The sequence below is a fragment of the Myxine glutinosa genome, chromosome 1 (genome assembly GCF_964187855.1).
Source record: "Myxine glutinosa chromosome 1, kmMyxGlut1.1, whole genome shotgun sequence".
NCBI lineage: Eukaryota > Metazoa > Chordata > Myxini > Myxiniformes > Myxinidae > Myxine > Myxine glutinosa.
The window spans coordinates 50774443-50795905 of record NC_136261.1 but is presented as its reverse complement, the minus strand read 5'-3'; positions in this window follow the sequence as shown (position 1 = coordinate 50795905).

Below are 21463 nucleotides of genomic sequence, written 5' to 3'. Positions count from 1 at the left end.
GATGCGTATGTAACAAGCTTATTATCCTCTTTCTGGAACTGAGTATTACAAATCAACAAATCAGCTCCATCAGCAAACTCCAAAATCCTTTCACCTTCTCCATTTCTCACATGTCAGGGAATAAATATTCTTATTGACAATATTGCTAGAATATATCTCAATGTAATCTTGTATAAAGTGGAATATGTTTTACTTTACAAATGAGCCAAGAGCATAGGACTAGAGCAATATAATTCAAGACAGAATGTGTAACGCTCTTGGACTGCCATCTGTGTCTATCAATAGTTAGCCTGTGTTCCATAGATGGAGCACAGGCTGCAAATTCCCCCTCAGCAGGTCAGAGCATTTGACCTCTTGAACAGAAATAATGTGGTGCTCTCAGTCTCCCAAAATAGAGGGCTGGCCAAAAGAGCCAAATAAAGGCTTTTGGATGAAGGAGTCTGGGCCTTTAAAACCAAGAGAAAGTTGCGATGGGAGAGCAGAAAGAACTGGGAGAGTGACGGAGAAGCAGTGGACTGGGAGAGTGACTGAACAACTGAAGACCAGTTGACCTGATCAACCAACTGGAGACTGGTCAACAACTGAACGAGGTTCAACAAAAGACCTACAGAAGGAGCTACAGCCACGACCGACAGAACAACGTCATTAATATCTAATTAGTACATTTAGTAGAATACAGCAAAACTCTCAAAAGTGAATAAAACATTGATTTTGCTAAAACGAGTTTCTGGAAGTTTTAATAGTAGAACAGGAGTAGAAATTATTACTCTACCACAGAATTGGTGGTCTGTAAGGGAGTCAACTCCACAGAACAAGGTAAGCTTTTGTTTGTTATCTGTGTAGTCTGATGTTAATCTGCGAAATTGTCCAGTGTTTGAGTTTTGTGTATTTTTGTTGATATGTGGAAGGTGGAAAAAGCCACGAGGCATACCTCCTCGAGGGAGGACCGCTTGGTCCCTTCGGGGTCTTAAAGGTGTGAAAAGATTTCAGAAGTCATGACGATTAAATTTTAAAAAAAATAAAATAATAATAATAATAATAAATTGTTTTTTTGTGTTTTTTTCCTCGAATTTGAATTTTTTTTCGGTACATTCTTCGAGTGCAAAGAGCCACTAACGAATCCCGGGACGTTAGCGAAAAGGGTGCTGCATTCGTCCAGTCATGAAAATAAACTGAAAATAGATTTTGTGTATGAATATGCTTTTTGTGTATTCATTTGATTTCATACGTGATTCCAGTTCAATGGTCTGCGTCACATATCTGCCCGTTCCTTTTGTATGATGATTCAAATATTGCTGGGTTCCTAAGGTTGAGACTATAATATTTCTCCTGTGGTGAGCCTCTTCTTTGATGTGGTCACGAGGGACGTGTAGATATGCTATCGCAGAAGTTGCACAGCGATTTTTAAAACGATTATCTGAGGATTTTTCAATAACTAGCGATTTTTGTACAAAAAGTGAATTTTATACAGCGTACAGTGCTAAGGAAAATCGGCTGGATTCGATTTTCAAACATGAATTCCCAGTGTGGTACAACAGTGGGTTTAGCACTTTCATAAAAATTCATTCGACACGTGTTAGCGTGCGCGCCAGGCCAATTTGTCTGCACGAGTCACAGACGGTCTAAAAATAGGCATTTTTCTTTTGCACTTCCAGCCATGGACGTTGAAATGCGTGCAGGCAGGTTCCCATGACAACTGCTTTGTAAATATCTCCTAGTCCCTAGTCCACTTATTACATATGGGATCAGACGCATTTTTTCTCTCAAAACGATCTCTTTCATCCTCTCCCGCCCCACCCCCCCCCAACCTTCCCCCGCCCTCTCCCTCCTTCCATTTCCTGCCCCCCTCCATCCTAACTCCTCACCCTTACCCCATCCAACCATTATCCAACCCCCTCCCTGCCCCCCCCATTTTTTCTTCCCTTCTGCATCCCCTTCCCCTTTCTTTTTCTTTCCAAACTTACCTTTTACATCCTGATTAGGGAAAACATTTTTTGGGTTTATGATGGCAGCCATCTTGGATGACAGCTAGACATCATTCAATCACGATGTAAATTGATAAGAGACAATCCCATGCCACTCGGATACGGAATCTCTAAAAATTAGAATCCTGGGATGTACATTTGAAATTTCATATTTTCACTTGTCTTTTTCAAAAAATATATATATATATATTTCAGTAAATTTTTTCCATCTTCTCTTTTTAGTTTTCCTTCCCTTTTAACACCCCCCGTCATGTGTGGTGAGGTGTTACCTTCCCCATTTTAATTCGTTTCCCCTACCCCTTCTTTTAGCCCTCCCTCCCTCTGTCCCTTTGCCCCCGTTCCACTGTGCCTTCCAGCCATTCCTTCCATTTGTGACTGTGCCTTTGTCTGTGTGTTTTCGTGATTCGTGTCTCTGTGCCCATTTTCACCTGTACTCATCCTCCTGATCTGACACTTCCCGATCTGATCTGACTCCGGATTAGGACAATGTACATGTTTTTAGGGTTTATTGCATAAATGAATGACATGTACCTGTTGCGTGTACCTGGAGGTAGCACCCTGGCCTATCCTGAGAAATGTGTATTCACATAATTGGAGCTCCCAGATTTTCACCAATTTTTGGTGGAGATCTTATGTGAAGGAATACTTCCTTGGTAGATAACAGGTACTGCTATTTAGGCCAAACACATTTGGGAGACAATTGTAATTACATCTGTAAGTTACAGATGAGTATTGGGGAGGTCATAAAGGAATTTATTGCAATAAGCTACCATGCCATGTGGCAAGGCAATTAACTGGACCCAAACACAACATTGTACCTGTTTGATGAAACAAAACTTAGATCTGTATATATATGGGTGAATTTACAGGTACATGGATTTGGTGACCCTTTCAAGTGGTGAAGTAACATCACATCCTCTTTCCCCCCCCCCCCCCTTCCATTTCCTGTCCCCTCTACCAAAATCCTAACCCTAAACCCCATCCTGCCATCATCCTCCCCACCAAGTCAGGTTATATTACAGATTGTATGAGGCATGTATAGGAGTGTGTTGTTCTATAGCATCGTTGATTGTATGGGATTGGATGGGATTGCTGATTCCATATCCCATTGGATCCCATGTTAATTTAGCATATCACCTCATTATGTGGTCTTGCTGTGTTTTTTGTGTGTGTGGGTATGTGTTTTTGCACCCCTCTTCCCCCCTTCCTCAAACCATGGCCCCATACTGCTAAAATAATTTGTGAAATGGTACGACACGGTTTACATCGTTAGATAATATACAGATGAGTGTATGGCTTGCACAGAAGTTCGAGAGGAAGATAGTATCCACCATATAATCTCTCACAGCCTTGTAAGGGAGAATAAGTGCAGCCAATAATACACAGTTATTTTTAGAAAAAATACAATGAGTGTCGTATTTCGCATAGTATTAATATCCCTAAGGGAGCCCCCGCCCCACCCCCCCCCCCCACCCCCCCCCCCCCCCAGCCTCCTCCCTCCCTTGGCATTCTGCCACTTCTCCTCCTCCCTTCCCCACCCTTCATCATTGATGATCAGTGGTCATGTTCACTCTCAAAGTTTGTTGAAATGACTGATTATGGTATGACTCTGATTATGGTAATACAAATTACAAATTACAAATTACAATTTACCATTTACATTTACAATTTATAATGACAATGATTTACAATGATCATGATTTTACAATCATGACGATCTTTATGATTGTCAGGCATGTCATCATTGGGTTTTGATGTTAATCAATTGCATGGGCTTTAAGGATAGCTTTACAGCCCTGCAGGATAAATGCTGTATTACAGGTCACAAAGTTTGTTGGAAGGTTGCACTTTCAGGGTGATTGGATTGCATTGGTCAATATTATGGATTAATTGCCATTCATTGGTACGGCATTTCAGGACTCTTACAACATTTTAATTGTCAAGAACTTTGAGTGTCATTCAAAGTGAAACATGTTGTTTTTTGTCCTCTTAAGCATACTCTTAAGAACACAAGAAATTGTAACCTTATGATGTTCCTTATGATGTAACCTTATGATGTTCCTTATGATGTAACCTTATGATGTTCCTTATGATGTAACCTTATGATGTAACCTTATGATGTTCTGACGGGGAATGATTTGATGAGGTGCACCATCAATTCATTTTTCCCATGTAAGACAGTAATGTATTTGAATTTGTGATATAATGACCAGACAAGATTGAAAAAAAATATATATGTCAGATATGATCACGGGGCAGAACGGTGATTTGTCAACTGACGGCAGATATGGGTCAAACGGTGACGACCGATGATCATATTTCCCCGTCAGTAGATGGAACTGTTTTGGCAACATTGGGAAAAGGTTTAGGTATAGAGTAATGTTGATCCCATATCATAGTTCAGTATCAGACATTGCTTTCAATTCAGTATCAGACTGATAAATGAATTTTGATATTATCATTTATGATACGTTATTATATATTATTATTAGGATTTTATTGATGAATATTGATAAATTGATTGAAATTACATAATTGAATTAATTCTGATTCCGATTGATCTGATTGATTCTGATCTGATTGATTTAATCTGATCTGATTTAATTTAAATTTAATTTAATCAAGTCAATTGATGGATGAATAAAAAGTGCAGTTTCAAGAAAGAAGTTTTGAGACATTTGCGAAACATCAATGTGCAGACAACCTTGGACGATGAGCGAGGTGGTGAGTCTAGTAGTTATTTGTTATATTATATGTGGTTATTTTTGTTTGACCCCCCCTCAACAGGACTTACTGATCCAGACTCATCTGCAATACTGATCAGTGAGATTGGGGTGTGGGAAAAGCCACAGGACAGGGAGACTCTCTGGAAATCACCTGAAGTCGTCGATTGAAAAGGTGGAGAGATACTTCCTGGAAAACCACAGAGTGGAGCTTATAGGAATAAGCTAGACAACAACGCATTCAACGCTACTTTGTATAAGGTGGAACAAACTTCTGCGATTTTTGCAGTACACACAGTTGATAGTGGATACAGGTGTAGTCCGATGTGTAGTCCTCGTAGTTATTTGATATATTGAGTGAGTATAAAGTGTTACTCACACACAGCCAAAATGGGCAGTGGATTCTGCAAGATTAAACAAGGTCAATTAGACTTGAGTCAAAGAGGTGCTTGTATCAGCTCCATGTATCAGAAATATGGGGCAGAATCACTTAAAGATGTGGAATCCTGGTATGAATGGAAGAAAGGTCGAAAAAGTGGATTCCCACAGGAGGGTACTTTTGACAGAAACGTATTGGGAACACTCAGAAAAGAATTGGAAGCAAGAGGGCGACAGAAGTTTAAAGTGGATTGGCAACCATTCTATTACTGGGACGTTGAATCTAGGGACAGGGAGACCAAAGCAAAGATGGGGGGCTTGAAGAAAGAGGTGAAACAGATACAGCATAGGTTGTGTAAGGTATCCAATCAGATGCCTCTTCGAGTCAACAATGGAGAGCAATCCCAACCCAAATTGTATCCAGAAGCCAGATCATACGAGATCAATGAACTGGAAGAGGAAACTCCTCCACCTTATCGGAGAAATATTGTATATCAGCCACAGGTAGTACCTGTACCTGTACCTGCCGAAAGACCAGAACAGAGTGCAGCGATTGGTTCTAGTCAACAGAGGACAGGTGAAAGAAGTGACCCATTTGAGGTGACTACCCAAGAGGGTGAAATGGTGGCACAGCAACAGATTCGGGCACAGGAACTGACTCAAAGTGGGCAAGCGATGCAACCAGCTGCTATACCTTTATCATGCTCTCCATTTCACCATACAAGGAGTAAGGGTCGTGTGATAAATGCCAATCAATCTAACGATCAATGTGATTGGCTAATTAATGATCAAAAGTTGACTCTCTCACAAGGAGGGTTTGAGCAATGTGGTGTTATGAATTTTCCTCAGCGGCAATTTCCAGGGGCAAATCATCAACACCCAGATCTGATGTATAGACCATGGCAGGTACATCAATTGAAGGCATTGCAGAGTAGTATGCCATCAATCAAAACAGACCCACTTCAATTTGCGGAGGAACTGCGGTTAATTGTGGAAACTCAGTTGCCCACTGCAAGAGACATGGAAATACTTTTGAAGTGGTTAATTCCTAATACCACCACGTTGAGGAACTTAATGCGTGAGGCCAACTGCGTAAATACGGAAGATGGACAGGTAGACATGCCCACGGAGGCTAGAACGGCACAGATCAATAAATTGATAGAGGCCATACAAAAATTGCCACCAGTGACGGATTGGAACAAAGTGGTTACATGCAAGCAGAAAACAGGCGAAGATGCTGGCGATTATTTGGACAGATTGCGAGATGTTTTCCGACTATATTCAGGAATAGACCGGGCACAAATTGAAAATGCCTTAAAACCCCTTTTTATTAATGGTCTGTTGCCCAAATTGAAGAATGAAGTGGAAAGACAGTGTATTGCTTGGGAAGGCAAGCCAATGCAAGAAATATTGAATTACGCTTTGCATCATCAGCGGATTCAAGACAGAAATAGTGCTGTAAATGCCGAGAAATTGATGCAACTACAGACTCAAGCCCTGATGACTACGAATCAACGCAATAGGTTTTCTGGGCAACAACGCAACAATGCAGTAGGAGATAACCAGAGAGTGGAGTGGCAACCCAGAAACCAAGAGATGTAGCCTAGAAATACAAGTGAACAGGTGGACCAACCAGCCAATAACAGAAATCGATGTTTTAATTGTGGAAATATTGGACACTGGAAACGATGTTGTCCATATTCAAATAGGAAGACGAGTTCATAGGACGAACCAAGATCAAGGGTACCAGTGCTTACCGGTACCTCAGATAACGATTAGGCCTTTATTGCTGCAGATCCCAAATGACGACAGGCCTCAACAGATTAAATCATCAGACCAACATGAATAATTGTTCATGCTTCTTGTCTCAAAAATTTACGGAGCAAGAATGAATTTTACTTTTGCTTATTAGCGAATTAATAATTAATTGATTAAATGCCAAAATTGGATTTTTTTTTTGGAACATGAATTAAAAGATCCAGAATTAGAGTTCATTCTGGAAGCCTCATATTTGCCAATTATAAATGTCGTTTTAGGGAGTATTTTGGGCAAAACAATTTTTTACAACAAAACAATTACCAAAGTGTGGAACATTGCTTTGCAAAATTTTTTGGAAACCAGTGACAAGCGTCACATGATCATCAGGTGGGCATTTTGGACTATTTTTTTGCATGCTGATAGGTCAGTGGTCGACTGACATGTAAATAGATGTATTGTCAAATTTGGATAAATTATTGTAGGACCAAAAAGGGTAATTTCAATGTGACATTATCGGGGTTTTCTAAACATAAACTTTTTGTCCATTTGTGTATTAGCGTTTCTAACATTAACCGATAAATTTTACGAAATTGAAATGAAATTGACACCCATCTTGATCTGTTAATGATGGTTCCAATGCAAACAAATATACATAATGCTTGGGTTTGTGTATGTTTGTGTGTCAATGTTTGTGTTTTTGTTTTGTGTGTCAATCTTACAAGAATATCCAGATAATTCGTACAATAAAATAGGAATATAATTTGATTATGTACATTATCTCTTTTGTCAAGGGAGATGGAATATACAGATTTGATGTGCTAGGTTATGAGCAGCCATTAATTAATAGTAAAATTGTGAGTAATTTTGGGATTCCATTTTTGATTGAATTTATATGAGAATAACAGCTATTTATGGACAGGAGCTTCATAAACAAAACTAGAACGGGCACTCGGTAGAGCGCATACCTTCGCCGCAGCTACTGTTCTGTACTTGGCATGGGAGTGTAGGGAACAGAACAGTGAACAGTTTTGACCTTTTCGTGACCTTGACCTTGACCTTTGACCCGATTGCTCCCAAAATCTAATCAAATGTGTCCCGTATAATAACCAATCATCCCACCAAATTTCATGCAATTCGGTTGAATACTTTTTGAGTTATGCGAATAACATACACACACACACACACACAGACATACAAATAAATACACAGCGATCAAAACATAACCTTCCGCTTTTGCGAAGGTAATGAGTACAAAATTAGCCAAATTTGGAAGTGGTCTTACACTGACTTTCCAGAGTACTCTGCTCATGGATTTTTACATATATAAACTTGACCTTTATCAGCATATAAATTGTGCTGTATGTATGGATGTGTCTTAGGCATAGATGATATGGGCAGATAGTAAAGACAATTTTGTTGAATTGAACTATTGTGAGTTTTAAAACGAAATGCATTGTGAATCTTAAAACCAAGGGGCAGACGTGAACGCGCTGTTATGTTTTTTTTACACTCAGAACACAATGTTACGTGTGCCTGCAACATATTTTGTTAATCTGCCACACCTATATTGGCATACTGGTGTCAGTAGTATTCACTAAGTTGCATAGAAATGGAGGAACAACTTTTAAGGGAGTATACAACCACTTATTTGGATATTTTCTACAACAGTAGGGGTTTCAATAAGTGATAGCTGTACACACGGGATTTATCAAATTAAGTTATGGAGTTTAAACAAAGTTACTGGTAAACAGAAGGGAAATGGATAGTAAATAAATTCTTCAATGCTGGGTAAATTAAGTGAGATATTACAAAGACTTATAAGAGCTACTGTTCTTCCTTATAGCAGTGGGAAAAGAGAGAATTAGATCCAACATAATGAATCTATACATGAATGTGATAGGGATAATATCCTCAATTTGTGTTAATTATTTGATTGTGGGTAAAGTAATTATTTTATCGTAATGGATTGTTAACAGCAGCCTGCAATGTCCTGAGAGTGTGCATCCATGTAATTAGAAATCCCAGATTTGTTTTTACAAACAACATTTTGGTAGAGGTCTTATGTGGACAAGCACTTCCTTGGTAGAAAAAAGGTACTGCATGTTGGCAGCCACTTTTGCGGCCATTTAGGCCAAATAAATTGAGAGAAAATTGTAGTTCAATAAGTAATTTACACATGGCTATTTGTAAAAGGGAAGTTGTTGCGATGGGAAACATTTCTGAAGGTTTATTAAAGTGTTATAATATGACATGTGTCAAGGCAAACTATTGGATGGGAAAATTAGATCTGGTTATAGAATGAATTTGCTGACCCTTTGAAGTTAATTCTTTGAATTGATTGTTTTACTAGTATTTTGAGTTCAACTTGGAAATAGTTTGGTAGAGCTTTGTTAAAACCTATGGTTGTGGTATTTTGGAACGAATTCACAGATCATAGGAAGTTGATAACAATAGAAACAAATATGGACCCCGGGAGATAGGGGCATCAGGATAGGGCACATAATCAGATTTATGTTACATATTAAGGGATTTTTCTTTAGTCACATTTTAAGAAGTTTGTTAGTTTGGTATATAATGTTGAATGTCATTGACATATAATTATGTTATAGGTATGAACATATACAAGGAGTAGCAGCTGATATACTCCAATATTTGTTTATTCGATTAGTGGTTATATTGGCAATAGTTTTAGTAGTGGCTTGCTTGAAAACCTTAGTGACGGTGGGTTTCAATAAGATAACAAACAACACTATGATAGTGCAAGCAGCCACAAAAGAGGAAATAAACAAAGCAACAAATGAGGAAATGAATGTGGAACCACAAGAGGAAGACGTCTATGGCGACATGAATACTGAGATTCAACGATTGAATCAAGTAATGTTGCAAATGAATACAGTAGAGTTAAAATAAGGGCATAACAACTTGTTGTGAACTATGTCCGTTTTACAAGATCGATGAACTCATACCACCACAAGTTACACTGTTAAAGAAAAACAAAAAGCGGGGAGGACTATGCTAATAATACATTATGCATAGTTTGCTTGTTTGCAAGATTTGTTGGGAATTAGATATTCCTGTTTGTGATTTCAATCATATATACTCATTATTAATGCATTTATTTTCTTTGAAGTTGTGTTACAATACCTGCATGAGTTTAATTTTTGAATTATATGAACCTGAAAGCAATTGTGGATGCTATTCTTAGTTTAGTAGTGAAAAAAGACATATCTGATTTGAATATTATTCGTGTGAAGTTGTTATAAAATATAGTGATTTCATGTTACAATGTACCCCATCTGATTCAATCTGTGTGGAGAGCAGATATAAATGTGGCTGAGTAAAGGGAAGACCAGATCACATCCCAAATGGAGTGCTAACGACATCTGGGAAGAAGTTTGAAAGGACAATTTGTGAAAAATGAAGTTAATCCTGGCATACACCCTCTTTCTCAAAGAATGATGAAGAAATACTCTTTGTAAGATGGATGTTTACCTTCACCAAGGGAAAATTATGTGACCATTTGTCTGGATCACACTGCAACATATGAAAAAGGGCGATCACTTACTTTTGTTCGAATACCTCGAACATTCATCACATCAGCAATTGCAGGACGACGACATTTTTACCTGCAACGTCTACGGAATACGGTGACGTGTGTCATTACTTCACCAACTTCCGGGGAGCCAGCATGGAGCTGCAAGCGAACGTCTGCGCCTTTTCCTCCACAACAGCTGTGCACGATTCTGCTGTGTGCTCCTGGTATGGACCATGGACAACTGAGTACCATGGTCCCAGCATCATCATTGCGGATGCATCCGGCATCCCTGCTCCACATCTTGTTGACAAATCAACATCACATCAACACTTGCTCCATGCTCACGATGAGTGAGGAGGCAAGTCGACTACAACTGGATGGAGGCCTTGTTCAAATCTACTATGGCTCACAGCAAGAGCGGCAAGGATGCTGCATGGAGAGCAGGGTCAGTCTATGACTCCGCCCAGCTATCACAACAGCAGAAAATCCTATGCAAATGGTGTAGGTGTTATGAAGACATTTGAAGAAAAATGTTTCATGCTGGAATTTCAAACACAAGTGATCCGCCCCTTTTTTTCAAACAAAGAAAGTCAATATTTGATTAAAGGCAAACATTTTGCCAAATGTTGCAGATGCTTTATTATTTTAATGATGAACTGAAATTATTGCGTTTTGGTGAAGGTGAAATGTTTTGTGATCTTTATGCAAATGAGTTGAATTGAATTATCAACATAGAAAGAGTCAATGAACAAGGAAATGTATTGTGATCAAAATTCTTCCAGAATGACGGTGTATGCCTTAGGAAATTGAATTACCAGATTAGTGGTTTGAATATTTAATGTGGTAATGTTTAGATTAATGGTTAATATAAACATAAAAGAAAAAAACCAGGGACTGTCAGGGAATAAATATTCTTATTGACAATATTGCTAGAATATATCTCAATGTAATCTTGTATAAAGTGGAATATGTTTTACTTTACAAATGAGCCAAGAGCATAGGACTAGAGCAATATAATTCAAGACAGAATGTGTAACGCTCTTGGACTGCCATCTGTGTCTATCAATAGTTAGCCTGTGTTTCATAGATGGAGCACAGGCTGCAAATTCCCCCTCAGCAGGTCAGAGCATTTGACCTCTTGAACAGAAATAATGTGGTGCTCTCAGTCTCCCAAAATAGAGGGCTGGCCAAAAGAGCCAAATAAAGGCTTTTGGATGAAGGAGTCTGGGCCTTTAAAACCAAGAGAAAGTTGCGATGGGAGAGCAGAGAGAACTGGGAGAGTGACGGAGAAGCAGTGGACTGGGAGAGTGACTGAACAACTGAAGACCAGTTGACCTGATCAACCAACTGGAGACTGGTCAACAACTGAACGAGGTTCAACAAAAGACCTACAGAAGGAGCTACAGCCACGACCGACAGAACAATGTCATTAATATCTAATTAGTACATTTAGTAGAATACAGCAAAACTCTCAAAAGTGAATAAAACATTGATTTTGCTAAAACGAGTTTCTGGAAGTTTTAATAGTAGAACAGGAGTATAAATTATTATTCTACCACACACACCATATCCGTAACCCCCATGAACTCCGTCAAAACCATCCATACTCCTTCCCACATGTCCATTTAGGTCTCCTCCTACCACAACAACTTCCTCATCTTTCACGTTTTCCATCAGCTTCTCTATCGCACACCAGAACTTGTCCTTCTCTTCATCGCTTCGACCATCCTGCGGAGCATATCCCAAGATGACGTTCACCAAGAGCTTTCCAATCATCATTTTCACCATCATCAACCTATCACTCACTCTAGTCACACTCACCACACTGTCTACAAACTCCTCAGAAAACAGGACACCAACACCATTCACGCCCTCCAGGCACCCTTGCCACACAAACTTGTATTTCTGTCCCTGCCTACCCTTCACCATTCTCACACCACTTCCCTTTCATCTCGTCTCTTGCACACAACATATGTCCACTCTTCTTCTGACCAATACTTCCACCACTTCTCCTGATCTCCCTGTCATTGTCCCTACATTCCATGTCCCAAACCTCAGAAACCGATCTCCACTTCGGGCTGCAGCCTGCCCATCTGTAGTTGTAAATGTCATTGTCCTCTTTTTGAGGCAATTCTTTTTTTTTATGGCCGGATGCCCTTCCTGACGCCAACCCTCTTAGTCGCCTCTTACGATACGCAGGGATACGGCGTACCTATTCTTATCCATGGTACACACCGGGATATCAGCAGTGTGATCAGGAAACAGTGTGATATTACTGTTAAGACTTTGTGTCAGGTTTTTTGAATCCCTGGTCAGCTTCTGTATTAGTTCAGCAGGTGTTATGTTCAAAAGATGAAATTGCACACGTGTCAAGAGAATGTATGCTTTTTTGGTTGTACAATTTTGTGCTGTCTGACCATTCACCACCAATAAATTATACTCGATTATTCTTTTCATTCAGAGTAACAAAAGTTTCAAGCATAATTCTGGGATTCTGAAGTTGAACTACAATGCTCCTGAAACTGATATCCGACATCATCCTGATTCAACCTGTAATAATCAAGCATGATTTGCATCACAAAATAATGGAAGCATCTCATGAAGTTATTTTTTATGCAAAACAAGTGCTCAGGTGAAATTACAAGCAAACACTGGGATTGTAAACAATATCAGAAAGAGAAGGGAACATCTTTATATCAGTAGGGTAAGGTTGAGACAATTCCCTCTCTCTCTCTTACTTCCCTCCGGCCAGAGTTATCTGCAAGCCCTCCACCCAAAAGACAGGTCGAAACGTCACACCCCATTAACCAATAAGAATGGACAGGATTCTAATATTTTCTGCAGTTACCACCGTAATCGATGACAAAACCGTAATCGATAGTAATTTGTAGATTAAAAATTTGGAGATCGCTCTGCGACCCTCCCACAGGTCTGCAGATGTGTCCAGGGGTGTATCTATGGAAAATAGCGCCTATGGCAAGCACTGAAATTGTGCCCCTGTCCAAACATCTGATACCCATCTTTTAGATAACTTCACCAGAAAATCAGCTCAAAAATAAAAGTCAAGCTCGTTAATCTTTTAATTAACGAATTATGGCACGACATGAAAATTACAACTGCACCTTCCTTGCTTTCACTGATGCAAATTGGTCTATGATCTGCTCAAAGTCAGTTTTTTCACTTTCTTCTCTTTCTGCACTCAGCAGGGCAAGATCACAGAGTCTGCCTTGACCCATGGAGGCTCTCAAATACGAAAGTATTAGTTTTAACTTGCTGAATGATCTCTCACAGCTGGCGATGGAAACTGCGATGGTTCGCATTATCTGAATAGCAATGCGAAGATTGGGGAAGACGCTCATCTCCATGCTGAACAATTAATTCGAGAAGCTCTTTAGGTCTTGATATTTTCATGTTGGCCCGACTTGATAGCAACATTCTGCAATCCAAAATTTCTTCATATAGCTGCTGTCCATCAACATCAGAGCTGTACAATTCGCACAAATTTTCGCACTTCTTCTTGAAGTCGTTACTGTCGGCGTCGGAACACAATCCCTCGACATCGAGAAGGAACCCAAACTTGGCGTCAGTGTCGTGCAAACGAGCGAACCTTTCATCCATTTCTCTGTGAAGATGGTCGAGTGTTCCCTTCATGACTCTTTCCATTTCCTCCTTGGCTATTAACCCAGCGTCTCTCGTGTTCTCATCAGCCATTCGTTTCTTTTGTCTCTGAGGGCTTTCAAATCCAGGGCAGCATCATGGAAGTTCATGCTAGGATCCTGCAGCCTTTTTTGAATACGGTCAATGCGAATGAGTACTTTGTTCCAAAATCCTAGCAAAGTCAGAAAATCGTAACTCAACATGCGGTTATACAGCTGCCTTGCGTCACTTCTTGTTTCACTGCTCTCGTTTTCATTATCTATCATGTCCTGGAGAACTTGAAGTATCTCCTCAAGGTACTTGTTGACGGGCTTCAATGCTTCTGTCCTTGCACTCCACCTGGTTTCGGACTCCGACTTAACAACCACAGGCACGGCGTTTTTGAGTTTTTCCCAGCGCTGTGTTGAACGAGAGAAGAACACGTAGAGAGCTTCAATGGTTCCAAAAAACGTGACCATCATTGTATCCTGCTTGGTTGCATGCACACCCACCATGTTGACTGAGTGATTGTCGCAATTCACAAACACTGCCAGGTTGTTTTTCTCACTTATTCTTTGATGAACACCACTTCTGTGTCCAGTCATCACAGCAGCGTTGTCATAGCACTGTGACAGATAATCTTGCAGCTCCATTTCGTCCTCCTCCAGCTGTTTCAAGATGTCTTCAACCAAGCTCTCAGCACTCTTCTGGCTTATCTGGATAAAACCAAGGAAGGACTCTCTAACACAGACCGTTTTCCTCTCAAAATCAACTTCCACGTACCTCACTACTTCTGACATCTGCTCACGGTGTGCCTGATCAGGAGTCGAGTCGAACATGAGACCATAGTACTTGGCTTTACGAATGCCTCTCAGTAAACTCTGGCGAACAGTGGATGCCATATTGTGGATGAATTCGTTCTGGACACCTGGTGAAAGATAAGACGTGGATCCAGGATGACTTTCCACACGAGTGAGGCGTTCTTTCATGACAGGGTCAAAGATGGCCAGTAGTTTCAGTAAGCCAAGGAAATTTCCCACATTGGAGTCATCGTCCAGCTGAAGTGACTCCCTGTGTCCTCGCAAAGCCAGGGTCTGAGTCGCAAGGAATTTTATGCAGTGAAGGATTCTCGTCAAGATATCACGCCACTTCTGCTTTTCCTTCTCAATCTGTGACTGAAGTTCCGCGTCAATAACTCCTCTGTTTTCAGCTAAATTTCTTTCCATTTCTTTCCACTGTGTGAAGCACTCCCGATGATTCTTAGCATTTTCATGAACACTAATCCTTTCAGGTGCTTTCCACTGGTTGAATCCACTTTCCTGCTCCAATGAGGATTGATGGTCTGACCGGGAACGGGAATAGAGAACACAACATACAAAATGCAGACTTTTTAGAAGGGGAACAGACCAGCCATGAGCGAGTCACTTCCTCACCACGACCATTTCACAATTTCCTCTTGAACCAAGTTTTGTTCATTGAGCGGTTATTTGTTGGTAGGAAAGGCCCCTCACTGTTCTGGAAATACTTCGAACCCAGCTTTATTATTTCTGTTCTCAACGCGTCAGGCAGAATTGCTTTTCCAGTATCCTTGTTGAACTTGAGAAGTCCAATGTCATGCTGTTCAATCACTTTTGGTATGAGAGTTCGAGGCTCTTTGACACCATCCAGTTCACCAGGTTCAGTGTCGTCAGGTTCAATCTCGTCGGCTAAAATCTCGTCAATAAACTCAACATCACCACCACCATCGTCTTCCCCTCCTGTCATGTCCACGTTCTCTCTGGCAGCCTCACTTTTAAACTCGTCATACTCGGATATTATCTGACTTGACTTCCTCCTCAGCTTGTGATGCATTTGTACTTGATCCACCTTCGGATTCCAACAAACTTGTAGCAGGTGCAGGCGACTCCATGCAACGTGTCGAACAACTTGTTCCGGGCTTTTCAAAGAAAGGCATGAAGAACTTGCTCGACTTCTTGGCTTCCTCCATCTCCAACTTTCGTCTCTTCCGTCCTTCAGCTCCACTTTCCTTCCTCTTCGTGAAGAAACGTTTCATGGTCTTCTTACACAATGCTCTGAAATAAGGAAATGGCACTTTTAATAAGAACATTAAATTTCACAGATTTTGCACAAAATTCTAGACTACCTCCCTAGTTTGCGCAGGAGAATGGTCTTAATGCCAGTTGGCACTGAGCAGTGGCACTGTGAGGTATGTGGTCATGTAGCTCCCAGCACTGTATTTTTACCGAATAATTTATATAAATGGTTTAACAATCTAGCCATCCTCGTGCTTCTCACCCATGATAATCAGACAGATCATATATCTGAAGAAAATTCTTTTTTCACTATCCGAGGATGGCTTGTCTGACTTTAATAGAAACTGCTCACTGGCGCCCCCCTTCAAGTGGCGCCCAGGGCACGTGCCATACCTGTCATACCTTAGGTACGCCACTGATAGGGATGGGGTTGGGGGTCTGGGTGTCAACGTGGTGCTATGGGTGTCCGAGGTGTGTGGACCATGTCTTCTGGGTGGGTCTCCTGGTGGAGCATGGCTGTCGATTTGACCTTGGTGTGGTCAAGTGTGGGTGGGCACTGGGGGCTGCAGTTGTGTGGACTGGCGGACGAGGGCGGCGTTGGTGACGTGAGGGGAATGCCACACACTGCGACCGTCTCCCCCAGGGCCGAGGTTGTGTGAGTGAGTGTTGTTGGCAGCAGGTGCTCACCACATTGGCCAGCTGGGGCTAGTGCAGCTGTGTTCCTCGCAGGGGGGCCGAAGGATGGATGGTGGGTCACACGCTTATGGACACTTATGGGCCATGTTGGCGTTTTGACTGCCCACCTTGTCCCGATGACCCTTGCACGGTGGAGGTGCGGAGCTGTCGAAGCCACATTTAGTCGTTTAAAACAGTTCGCCGTCGGATGCGGATCCACATCCCTGCCAGTGTAGTGGGGACAAAAGTGAAATTTGGTAAAAATGTGGTTGGCCCAATGGGATAAATTTTGGGATTTTGAGGGTGGATGGCACATTGGACCTGACCAACCGGTGATTACCTGCTCATCAAGGTCGAAGTAAGGCCTTGAGGGTTACTGTCCCAGGATTCAGGACTTGCTCATGTAAATTGGGGACATGTAATTTGGAGTTGGAGGTGGGTGAGAGTGATGACATGGCCGGTGAAGGGGATGGAATGTGTGCCACAGAGTCTGTGGGTGGCGTTTGTTTTTGTGTTGTGGTTATGTGTTTTTATGTGGTCGTGAATTTGGAAATTGAAATGTGAGTGAGTGGTGATTATTGAAATGTTCTTTTTGGAAGATGTAATGGTGAAATATGAATGGGATTTCACAATAGCAGGCCATTGCAACCTTTGTAACACCTTTTGTACCATCTATGGAAATGTGTTGGAAAATTGAATGCCAGCGGGGGAGGAAATGTGTTTTGGGGATTTTGTGGGTGGGGAAGGTGTGTGTGTCCGCAGGTAAAGATCAAGCTCTGGGGAGCGATGCCTGCGACCTCCCTCTGCGGCAATTACCCCTGGCAGCCAGTGGTATCTGGAAATTGGAGCTCGTCGGTGGAGGGTCTGTTTGGGCGCCTTGGGGTAAGGGAAACTCCCGGCGACCCGTGTAGCTGCGCTGAAGCAGGAGGCCACGGAGCCTGGTGTGTGGAGACCCCCCCACCGGTGGGGTAATGGCAGAAAGGGCTGTTTGACTGTCACGGGTCAAGAGGTAGAGGGGGGGGGGGCAATGAATTTGGAAGTCAAGTGACTTGTTTTTGGACTGCGGGCACCACAGCCTGAAGCGCCCCCGCCATCTTACTTGTGCAGTACCTCCCCGCTGCCTAGTAGAAATGAACGCACACACGAATATGACACCTATGCCATGGTTCTGCAGGGGGGGGGGGTTGAAGTTCGTGTTCTGTGATTTTTGAAATGTCATGTCACTCACCTGTAACACCTGGACATGGCCCGTGGAAATTTAGGGGTGCATTGGGATGGCCCCACAGGTAAGTTTGCATTTTGTGGCATCCACCAGGGGATGTGGTCTGTAGGATGGGGGTGTACAAATGTTTATTAGAGTTTTGAATTTTTGAAGTTTTGAATGAGGTTTAGGGTTGTGGGTGTTATTTTTGCATGTTGTTTGTTTCCTCCCACCACAGGAGCAACGAATCAAAATGATTGTACATATTTGCATGATTGTTTAAGAAGATTAGCATGTTAAGGAGAGCAGGTAGCTCCGGCTCACTTCCCACAGCCAACCTGCTTTATTTCATAGGCTAATTAAGTGTGTGACAGCAAGTGTTAAGACTGGAATGGTAGCACCTGCAGTGAACCTGGCAGGAGCTACGATTCCAGGAGGGGGGGGGGGAGTGGTTGCTGTGTTATGTAAGGGGGGGGGAGGAAGAGGAATATCTAGATCCAGGTAGATCTGCATAGGTAGGTACTCGACTGTCGTAATAGGGAATCTACCTGTAATAAGAAGTGCGTATCTGTGGCCGCGCCACTCGGGGGGTTGGGCATGCTAATGAGTACAGGGATTATGGGTAAAATTCCTTTGTTTGTCGTTCCCTCTGTGAGCAATCCAGTGTCTCTTATGGCAACGCACTCACACAGAAACGGAGATTGGCCCTTAGTGCACCACGTTAATTAAATCCCCTCCCTCACAATAAAACAAACCGGAAAGACAAGCAGGAAGCGGCCGCGTACAACGCCAGCATGGGCATCAAACATCATGCAAGGCAGGCAATAGCCACACCCAGGGAACGTGCGATTGTTTGGTGGAATGGAGCGGCACACTGATTGGCCACCAACCATAGACACCTCGGCCAATCAGTGCAGAAGGAGCAAACACTCGGCCGATCAGTGCGGAAGGCGCCAAACCATTACTTAAAAGCAGGTCGCTAGTTGGAGGACACGCGCCGGTGTCGTCAGAAGGTGGGAAATACCACAAAGAAGGGAGGGCCTGATTTGTAACGCGGGAGAATTGATGTCAGATCACGGGGGACAAAACGACTGGCTGGCGGGTTTTCTGGAACTTCGGTGGGTTCGGTCATCGTCTTCCCTGGTACTTCTTCCCTGCATTCTTCCCTGTTTGGTCGTGGTCTTCTACCCTGCGTTCTTCCCTGGTTCTTGTCGACTTCCCTGGGTTCTTCTTTGTGCCCTTGGTGCTTGGTGCTTGGAGCGCGGCACTTGGAGCGTGGCTTGGAGCGAGGCTTGGTGCTACGAACCACGGGACCTCGCGTGTGACCGACGAGCAGGGCGAGCGGGAGGCTCAGGGCTTAGCAGAGCGGGAGCGAGGCGGTCGGAGGCCTGCTTCGCGCGAGCGCCGGAGCCTGGGCGATTCCTGATGGACACATCCAACAAGACTGAGATAAGCTCGCACCCACGAATGCACAACATGATGATTCGTTTATTTAATTCATTCCCCTGTGCTGTTGTTGAAGTGAGTTGTGGTGACGTCAAGATTTAGGACATTTATTTACCGACGCATTATTTTCCTGTCCCTCTAATCATTGTAAATAAATCCTTGTATTATTTTCTTTTCTATTCAAAATCCTGTGTTCGCGTGAGTTCATTCCATGCAGGATCTTCCTCCCGTGCTTTTATAGTCGAATCTGTCATTGATCGTTGCGTCCATTTAAGTCCGTTTGGATCATCCGCGATCTCACAGTATTAACCGAGGAATTTGCACGACAATATTATTCAAGGCTGCTCAGCTAAAAGTCAACGCGTTGGAGATGATGCTTGGTCAAATCGGCAATAATTTCCCAGTCATTGCAAGCACACGATCGTCCATGATTCCATGTCTTTCGATCATATATGGCAAGTCATCCGCCTGCATATCGGTTTTCAGTCGACCGGCGCACATTTCCTAGATTTGTCTGATATCTGTTTAGAACCAGAAGAACGCCCAGAAGACCTGTACCAGCGCTTGGCAGCTTTTATCGACGACAATCTGTTACGCCTTGACGGAGGTATCTCACACCATGGTGAATTTCTTGCAGATGACGAGGTGCGAACTCCATCCCTCAAAGAACCTTTTGCTGATACAACCCATTTGGTGTGACTAAAGCCGATATTTCCTTGGCTCTATCAGTAAGAGGATTCTGCCAATACCCTTTCAGCAAGTCAAATGTAGTTACAAATTTGGCTGGGCCTATTCTATCAATGCAGTCATCAATCCTCGGGATGGGATATGAGTCGGTCTTGGTCACTGCATTAACCCGTTTTAAATCCGTACAACAGCAAAAACTGCCATCGGGTTTTGGAACCAACACACATGGTGAGCTCCATTCACTGCTGCTTGGTTCGATGATGTCATTCTCCAACATGTACTGAACTTCCTTCCGAAGATACTCCATCTTCACAGGGTTCATCCGGTAGGGGTGTTGTTTCACAGGAGTTGCTTCCCCCGCCTCAATATCATGATATACCAAGTCAGTACGACGGGGTACATTGGTGAACAAATGTGCAAACTCAAAAATTAGGCTGGATAGTTGTCCTTGTTGTTCTCTCGTCAAATGACCTAATTTCTCATCTAAATTGCTCAACACTACCGTGTTCGTCAATCTGGGACAAGCCTGGTCATCAAAGTTATCAAACTTCACACTGGCGTCAACCTCTGGATTATCTTGCACTCCGACTACAGGCACGACAGGTGAGACAGGAACCATTTCTTCCACAGGCTTCCTCTCATGATATTTCTTCAGTCGGTTGACATGACACAGCTGCTGCTTTTTCCGTCGGTCAGGAGTTGTCACCACGTAAACGGTTTCATTAACCCTCCTTTCGATTGCATAGGGACCAAAAATATCTATCCTGTAGTGGCTGACCTGGAACAGGAAGCAACACTAACCCTCTGTCCTCAGGACTGAAATTTCTTATCTGACATTTCTTGTCATGTCTCACTTTCATTTTATCCTGTGTCACTTTCAAGTTTCTTCTCGCAACTTCACAAGCCTTTGCCAATCTGTGCCTAACCGTTGACACATACTCCACCACTGTTGACTGTGACTCCTCCTGCAGCCACTGTTCTTTCACCAATTTCAACGGTCCTCGCACTGCGTGTCGAAACACAAGTTCAAAAGGACTGAACCCCAATGACTCCTGAACAGATTCCCTCGTAGCAAACAGCAATAAGGGTATTCCTTCATCCCAATCCTTGTCACATTCAAAACAATACGTTCTGATCATATACTTCAATGTCTGGTGAAACCTTTCCAAGGCCCCTTGACTCTCGGGATGGTAAGTACTTGATCTTACTTGCTCCACTCCCAACAGGTGGACTACTTGCTGAAAAAGCGTTGACATGAAATTGGAACCCTGATCAGACTGGATGACCTTAGGTCGGCCAACCAAAGTGAAGAATTTAATCAAGGCCTTCGCAATAACTGCCGCAGTAATTTTTCTAAGAGGCACTGCCTCTGGGAACCTTTTGGCAGCCCACATGATGGTCAACAA